The sequence below is a fragment of the Lupinus angustifolius genome, chromosome LG20 (assembly GCF_001865875.1).
Source record: "Lupinus angustifolius cultivar Tanjil chromosome LG20, LupAngTanjil_v1.0, whole genome shotgun sequence".
Classification (NCBI taxonomy): domain Eukaryota; kingdom Viridiplantae; phylum Streptophyta; class Magnoliopsida; order Fabales; family Fabaceae; genus Lupinus; species Lupinus angustifolius.
Window position 1 is genome coordinate 10019475 of NC_032028.1, and position 9779 is coordinate 10029253.

Here is a 9779-nt window from a genome sequence, read left to right on the forward strand (position 1 = left end):
CCTACTTACCGCTATTCGCACCAAAGCCCTATTTTGGAAAATCACTCAGTTAATCGATTAAAGAACTGCCTTAATCGATTAAATCACACTTAACGAACAGTTGCTGAATGACTCAATTAAATAGCCACTTACAAATTATATAGAAATGATATAGCAGATATATTTGAACATAAATGATCTTTATATGGCAGAGATACTATATTCAAATTATCAACTACAATAGGCAATTAAAAACAACTTAAAACAATAAAGAGATAAGGGTAAGAAACAACCTGCAACAAGGTTTTTATACTAGATCATTTTGCGATCCACTGCAAAACTACATCCAGTCCTCCCTTCCGATCTGGGAGATTTTCCTCACTAAAATTGAAGACAATGTATCTTACACACACACTTCTAATTACAAGACCTTGAACGCTACCTTCTTGAATTCCCAGAACCTCTACCTTGGTTAGACCTTACCAATCGCCTAGGAAAACCTTTCCTAGGATCCAGCCCCATCCAAGAGTATGTTCTAAACTCAAGACCTCCAAGTCTTGGTGAAGACTCTCTGTATCTCGTTGGTGGTACGACACCAAGAGACAAATTTCTTTGTTACAAAAATCACAACAAAAACAGAGTAACGTGAAGCACAAAATAGCTCAAATATTACAATTAAGAACAAGCTATAAACCCTATACAAATCTCACAAATTGTTATGAATATGTATAAGATTAGAATCATGAAGAACATGTAATTTCTACCCTAAGAAATATCTAAAAGAATTGAAAGAATCATGCAAGAAAGATAGAATGATGAACACATTTAATCACATGCAATGGATAAGCATGATATTATCTCTGACCATTCTCACATGCAATTCTCTCTGCCTATACGACATACAATGGACACGAAAATATGCAACTTACCAATTCTAAAAATGAATGAATGTGTGTATGAAACATGGTGTAAAAACACAGTTTATATAGAAAATTTGTTTTATGCCCAATTAATCAAATAAGTGCTCTATTAAATGATTAACAGACTGTTTACAATAACTGAATTCTGTTTTTCAATTATCTGTTGAAACTGATTAAAACTATTTTCACGTTAATCGATTAAAGCCTTACTTAATCGATTAATTGTCATATTTTCAGTTAAGATATTAAATGGTAAACTACCTATATGTTATGCTTATCAACTATACATGTTTTACCATTATGTTATGCGTGAGATGCAAAAATAACATGTATGATTAATGCATGAACATATAATAAGCTAGATAGCATGTCTCATGTAAATGATATGATAGGTTTTAGAACTTGTGAGCTTTGCATATAGGTTTACCTAACCCAGACTCAATAACTAAAACACATATCTAAGACTCTAGTTTAGACATGAAGCTCTTGAATCTTTGGCATGTTGATTTATCTTTAAGCTTTCACTAATTTTTTAGTATTCTTCAAAACATATGCAAGCTAAGTGCTATCTTGACACTTTGCACTTTCAATCTCCCCCTTTTTGATGATGACAAACTCAACACCAAATTTTGTTTTGATGCATAGCTTGAAGATGGTCACAGAATGCGTGGTTGTTAATTTCAAAGTTAAAGTGCAAAGCTAGACAACGGAAGTTGAATTTTATTTTACAATCTCAATCGTAGTAACTATTGAGTCATATTTTTGGGGAATTGAAATCAGAAATTTTCTCAACAATTCTTTTGTCAAGAATATTTTCCCCATAGGCTTTCATTTGATTGACTATTTGTTTTATTTTAGAATAATAGTCTTTTATGGTCTCAGACTCTTTCATCTTAAGTAATTCAAACTCACGCCTAAGAGTTTGAAGTTTAATGGTGCGTACCTTATCACTACCATGAAACTCCTCCGTTAGTGTATCCTATGCTTCTTTGGCACTTGTAGCTCCCATTATTCTTGGAAAGATAGTCTCCGACAAGGCTTGTTGTAGAATAAATAACGCTTTTGCATCCTTTTGCACATTCTCTTTCAACTCCTTTTTCTGAGCCACAGTAAGAGTTGAAGTATTCTCTGGAGTAGTGAATCCTTCTTCTACAATATCCCACAAATCTTGGGACCGGAAGAAAGTAGTCATTTTTGTATTCCAAAAATCGTAGTTTTCTCCGGTGAAAATTGGGATAGTAATTGATGATGATTGAATAATGCTAGTCATAGCTCAAAGTATATAAAGATGGTTTAGTATGGATGTGAGATTTTTGGAGGTAGTTGGAAATGGATAGAGTAATATTCTACGCTCAGTGGATGACCAAACGTAGCTCTGATGTCACTTATAGTATTTTAGAAATGAAAATTATAGTAGTGAAAATAGAAGTGGAGAAGCTTTTGAGCTACACAACTTAGAATAATTTGCTTCTTATTTTGATGTTTTACAAATGAAGGGTGAGTGCCTATTTATAGGCTTTCTACAACACTTATGAATTTCTAGATCTAGATGGTTCCAGAAGTATCTAGTATACATTTTTCTCAAGATTTCTATATACTTCTTTAATTATAATACTAAATGCCTATAATAGAATATACTAGATATTATGATACAATTATCACTACTTGTTTCTACACAAGTGTGGAAGCTTCTAGAAAGTGTGCATCAATATTTTATCAATTTCATTATAATCCAGTGAAGAAATCAAAGTTGTGGGTGTGCCTTGAGACCTCTTTGATTCTCATGCTTTTTTATAATGTTACAAAATCCCATTAAATGATTTTCTAACATCCTTTCGATTATAGAGAAATGTTTTAAAAATAAAACAATCGTTAACTCAAAAGTTTTCTAACTAATGGTTATGAACCGATCAGACAAATATGATAAAATTGGTTCTAGATGCAACTAAAATATGATCTCTTTAGGTTTTTTTATTATTTTGAAACTTTTGTATTTTATAATATTATTGATTTTCAAAATAAATGAGATAAAATTGAGTATTCACATTCCTACATTCCAAAATCTAGATAAAAATAGAAAATAAATACAATTAGATAATAAAATGATTACAAGTATATAATAAATGCAATTAAATAATAAAGTGTTTACAGATAGATAATAAATAAAATATCAAATAAATATCATCTAAACATGATCATCTAGGGCTACGGGAGGTGGCAGATCCTCCGACTCGAAATCAAACGACACAACATATGCAGGTGGTGAGTAACATCACTGGCAAAAAGAAATGCAATGACTCCCAACATCAATATCACTATCACTAACACAATGACAATAATGACTATCAATGCTCTATGATGAACGAATGTAAAGATAAATATGGAAAGTCAGGAGTATGAAAGATGAAAGGAGAAGGTCTGATAGTCATCTTATATACAAACCTAACAAACTCATAAAAAGATATTAGTATTGCACTTAGCAAAAAATAAATCAAATTTGTATAGTACTTTTATGTTTTTTGAAAATAGGTATCATGAACTATTTTTTCTTCATAAGTACCCTTTAAACTTTAACCATTGATGAAATATGTCCCTACATAAGGATAATACTGAATTAAAAGCAAAGAAAAAATTTAACTCGTTCAATTTTTTAATCTCGACACTATTAATTTTATTTTATCTTTTTATATATAATAATATTATTGTATTAATAACTCTTAACTGTATAATTTACTTATTTTTTCTTCTCAATCAATTTTGTATTTTGATGGCGGTTTTATCCATATATCAATGCTAGCTAACATACTTTATTGTTATTGTGAGTCTGATTGTATTAACAATATATTTATATAGAGGTCAATTTTGTAGACAATGAAGTTTAATGGGCAATTAGAAGGGAAAATAGTTCATGGTGTCTTCTTGCTAATGATATAAAGTTTAAGATGGCTCTATGCACTTTTCCCTTTATAAGTTGATACTTTGTTCAACTTTTGATGTCAAAATTTATATAATCTCCAGCAAAAAGTTAATTTTGTTGTTAAAACTCTCACACATGAAATATGAGAACTTGTAGCCACAATTTCCCTAATCTCCATGAAAATTGTATATGATTTTAATTCGAATTAGCAAAAACAATTTCCCTTGCATAATATGGATTTCAAACATTCATGATCTAGATGTGAATGAATTGAATTACTTATCACTCAGTCTATTAATGAACTATCTCTCCGAGATTATGAAAGATGTACCACTAGAAATATTATTGTTATTTTTTCGACTCACATTCCCCAAAAAGTAAATACCACTAGAAGGACATTGCTAACATACATTATCCAACAAAATATGTATTATGCGATGTCCTTCTAAGCAATTTAAAAGTGATATTAGTCAAAGTTTTATCTATCATTATAATAATCGATGATCATTATAGATGGCAACATTAAGTTTTGTAAAGAAATTTTCAACATTAAGTCTTGAACTTAATATAATAAACAAGAGTAGCAAAGATATGGACGAAATTATCAAAGTTCAAAGTCATTCTACAGACCGAAGAGGTCTTGGCTATTCTAAAAGCCAAATTTCTAAGAAACTGAATGTCTCAACAAAGATAAACTTTCAAAAACAAAGTATCCATGCATTTAGTAGTAATAACAACAAATCTAGGATACATAAGCATCATCCCATATGCACTTATTGTAAGAACCATAGACATACATCAAACACTTGCATGATTAGAAAACATGGTGTGCCCTTAGGTCATTATAGATGGGTTGAGAAAAGTGTTAACCATGCAGGACCCAATGAAAAATTGGGTACCTAATACTACTTAACCTGTTATGCAGGAAAATTTGAGACCCGTCTGCGATCTATGGTACTTGGACACCGGCTGCTCAAAGCACATGACAGGAGACAAAGATAAGTTCTCTGTCCTTACTCCAAGGGACAAAGGCTATGTCACATATGGTGATAACAACAAAGGAAAAATACTTGGAGTTGGTAGAATCGGTAAGCCACCTTCAACAACTATAGAAGGAGTATTATATGTCGAAGGACTCAAGCACAACCTGTTGAGCATAAGTCAACTAAGTGACAAAGAATTTCATGTGGCATTCTATCGTGATAAATGCATCATCGAAAGTAAGGATTCTAATAACTCTAAACTAATTGGTAAGAGGATAAATAATATATATATGATAGGCATAGATTCTTCTTTACCAATAAAACGTGTAGTTGCTAATAATAATAATGATGCATTGTTTTGGCATAGGAGAATTGCTCATATTCATATGGATCATTTGAATAAACTAATTAAGAAAGATTTAGTTGTCGGTTGACCCAAAATAAAGTTTGTTAAAGACAAACTATGTAGTGCTTGTCAAATGGGTAAACAAACAAAAACCTCTTTCAAACCTAAGCATATGATTTCTTCCAATAGACCATTGTAGTTATTACACATGGACTTATTTGGCCCCTCAAGGACCAAAAGTTATGGTGGTAACTACTATGCTCTTGTTATAGTAGACGATTTTTCAAGATATACTTGGACTCTGTTCTTAGTTCATAATAATGAGGCATTCAACGCCTTCAACAAATATGCTAAAAGAGTTCAAAATGAAAAATCTCTGAAAATCGCTGCTATAAGAAGTGATCATGAGGAAGAATTTCAAAACGTTTTTTTTGAAGAATTCTGTGATGATCTAGGTATCAATCACAATTTTTCTGCTCCTAGAACACCACAACAAAATGGTGTTGTGGAGAGAAAGAATCGATCCTTAGAAGAACTTTCTCATACAATATTGAATGAAACTAATCTCCGAAAATATTTTTGGGTTGATGCAGTTATTACAACATGTTATGTTTTAAACAGAGTTCCAATTCTCAAGAAACCCCCTATGAACTCTTTAAAGGTAGAAAACCAAACATTTCTCATTTGCATGTATTTGGCTGTAAATGTTTTTTTTTAAATAATGATAAAGATAACTTAGGCAAATTTGATGCAAACGCTAATGAAGGACTCTTCCTAGGCTACTCTCTTACGAGTAAAGCTTATAGAATTTTCAATAAAAGAACTCTAGCCATGGAAGAATCTGTTCATGTATCTTTTGATGAAACCAATCCTATAATAAAGGATGGGCTAACTCTTGATGAAGAGGATGCCAAGTTCACCTTTGAAGGATGAATCTTTTACCAAAACAACAACCAATACTGAGCACTTGAAAATGGATGATACTCTATCTTCTCAAGAAGAGCATATTCATTTTGATTTACCCAAAGAATGGAGAACTCATAGAGACTATCCTATCGACAACATCATTGGTGACATAAGTAAGGGTGTCACTACTCGTTTAAAGCTAAATGATGCTTATTTAAATATGGCTTTCGTTTCTCAAATAGAACCTTCCAAAAATGATGATGTAATCGAGGATGAACACTGGATTCTTGCTATGCAAGATGAGTTGAACCAATTTGAGAGAAATGCAGTTTGGGAACTTATTCCTAGACCAGAAAATAGGCATGTTATAGGAAATCGTTGGGTATTCCGCAATAAGTCAGATGAAAATGGAATTATTGTAAAAAATAAAGGTAGACTGGTAGCACAAGGATACAATTAGGAAGAAGGAATAGATTTTGATGGAACCTTCGCTCCTGTTGCTAAACTTGAAGCTATTCGATTGTTACTTTCATATGCTTGCTCTTTAAACTTTCAGTTATATCAAATGGACATAAAAGAGTGCATTTCTTAATGGTTATATACAAGAAGAAGTGTTTGTAGAACAACCTCCAGGTTTTGAAGACTACAAACATCCTTCTCATGTTTATAAACTAAAGAAAGCTCTATATGGCTTAAAGCAAGCTCCTCGTGCTTGGTACGATCGTCTAACAAACTTTGTTCAAATATATGTAGATGATATTATTTTTATTATTTTTGGTTCTACTAATGAGATTATGTGTAGTGATTTTGGCAAAATGATGCAAGGGGAGTTTGAAATGTCTAGGATAGGGAAGCTAAATTACTTCGTCCGATTACAAATACAAATACTGTAGAGACTTGCTGAAAAGATTTGAAATGGATGACTACAAGCCAAATGCCACTCCTATGGGTTCTAGTACATACATTGATACAGATGAAGTTGGAAAATGCATTGATATATCAAAGTACCGATGTATGATTGGTTCCCTACTCTATTTAAATACCAGTAGACCTTATATAATGTTTAGTGTCTGTTTGTGTGCTCGGTATCAATCAATACCAAAAGAGTCACATTTAGTTGTTGTCAAAATAATTATTAAATATCTAAAAGGCACAACTAACATTGGATTATGGTATCCAAAAGGAAGTATATGTGATTTGGTAGGATATTCAGATTCATATTTTGTTGGATGCAAAACTGAGAGAAAAAGTACAAGTGATACTTGTCATATATTAGGAAATGCACTGGTCTCATGGTCATGCAAGAAACAAGCATGTGTTGCTCTAAGTACTGTTGAGGCAGAATACATAGCGACATATAGTTGTTGTACCCAAGTGTTGTGGCTTAAGCAAAAATTGCGAGATTATGGCTTAGACTTAGACTGCATACCCCTAAAATATGACAATACTAGTGCTATAAATCTCACAAAGAATCCAGTAATGCATTCTAGAACCAAACACATAGATATAAGACATCATTTCCTTAGAGACTATGTACAAAAGAAAGATGTACTGTAGAATTTGTTGATACTCATGACCAACTAGCATATATATTCACTAATCCCTTGGCAAAATAACCTTTCTATAAAATTAGATGTGAATTAGGCATACTTGATGAAGCTTACTTGTCTTAAATACTTATTTATGATTATAAATTGCTTAAATCTTTTCAAAATTTTCAAATACATGGGTATGTAATCGATTATGTATGTTCAGTAACCGATTACCAGTCATCAGAATGCCTGAAAATTCAAAATTTGGGGTTCAGTAACCGATTACTCTAGAGAGTAACCGATTACAACATTGAGTATGAAGCTTCAATAATCAATTACCCTCTTGTGTAATTGATTACCTAAGGTGTCTTTTTGAAATTTGGGACTTGTTTTATGTTAAATAACCAATTACTCACTATGAGTAACCGATTACTCTGAGCATTATTTAAGTTTCCTTCCTCGTTTTTCAAACACTTCTTCTTCTTCCTTAAACCCTCATTTTCGTGTTTACCCTAGAGTTTCCCTAAAATCTTCATTTTTGATCCGATTTGTTTGATTTTTGAGTCGTTTCATATCACATTTTGAATTCTAAACAGTTCTATTCCATATATTTCGTGTTTAGTGGCCCCAATCACAAATCTCAAAATCTCTCAAATTTCGAAACCTAACTTTTCAAAAACCGCAATCAATGGCTTCATCATCAAGAGCTAAGAAGCAACGTACCAGTGTGTCTCAAAGAAAGCAAGGAGCTTCATCTTCTGAGGCTAATCCCTTGGATTTGGCATGTCTTCTCGCAAATGATGAACAACACAAAGTTTTCTTAGAGTATTTTCTTGGACGCTCAATCTTTACTCCCAAGTATGATAATATCAGTAACTTTGAGTTTGAAGATTTTCATTTCCCTATTCTTCTAAGGCAACAAGTGAAAGTGCAATGTATCAAGAGAGCACTTAAGCTTGCCTATGTTTTAATGATGACAAAGGACTTAGTGAAAGCTTAAAGACAACTCAACAAATCAACATGCCAAAGATTCAAGAGCTTCATGTCTAGACTAGATTCTTAGATGTGTCTTAGTTATTGAGTCTAGGTTAGGTAAACCTAGATGCAAATCTCACAAAGTCTAAAAACTATCATATCATTTACATGAGACATGCCATCTAGTTTATTATATGTTCATGCATTAATCATACATATTATTTGTGCATTTTAGGCATAACATATAGGTAAAACATGTATAGTTTATAAGCATAACATATAAGTAGTTATCAATTAACATCTTAACTGAAAATATGTCAGTTAATCAATTAAGTGAAGCTTTAATCGATTAACCTGGAAATAGTTTTTAACAGTTTCAACAGATAACTGAAAAACAGAATTTAGTTACTCTCTAACAGCCCGTTAATCGATTAACATGCAACATAATAGATTAAACTGCATAAAAATAACTTTTCTATATAAACTGTATTTTTAACAAATTTCATATACGAAATAATACATTCACTCATTCATATTAGAACTGCTATGTTGCATATTTTTGTATTCTTTGTGTGTCATATAGGCAGAGAAAATTGCATGTGAGATTAGAGTGAGATAGTATTATGCTTAGGGATTAACATGTCATCCATTGCATATTATCAAATATGTTCATCATCCTATCTTGGTCTTGCATGATTCTTTCATTACTGTTTAGAGATTTCTTCAGGGTAGAAATTACATGTTCTTCATGATTCTGATCTTATACATATTCTTAGTAATTGTGAGATTTGTATAGGGTTTATAGCTTGTTCTTTCTTGTAATATTTGAGCTATTTTTTGCCTCTTTTTTTTGTGTTGTATGTGTAACAAGGAAAGTCGTCTCTTGGTGTCGTACCACCAACGAGATCAAAGAGTCTTCACCAAGACTTGGAGGTCTTGAGTTTAGAACATACTCTTGGTTGGGGCTGGATCGTAGGAAAGGTTTTCCTAGGCGATTAAGTAAGGTCAAATCAAGGTAGAGGTTCTGGAAATTCAAGAAGGTAGCGTTCAAGGTCTTGTAATTGGAAGTGTGTATGTAAGATACACTGGCTTCAATTTTAGTGAAGAAAATCTCCCAGATCAGAGGGGAGGACTGGATGTAGTTTTGTAATGGACCGCAAAATGAACCAATATAAAAACCTTGTTGCAGGTTGTTTCTTTTCCTTATCTCTTTACTGTTTT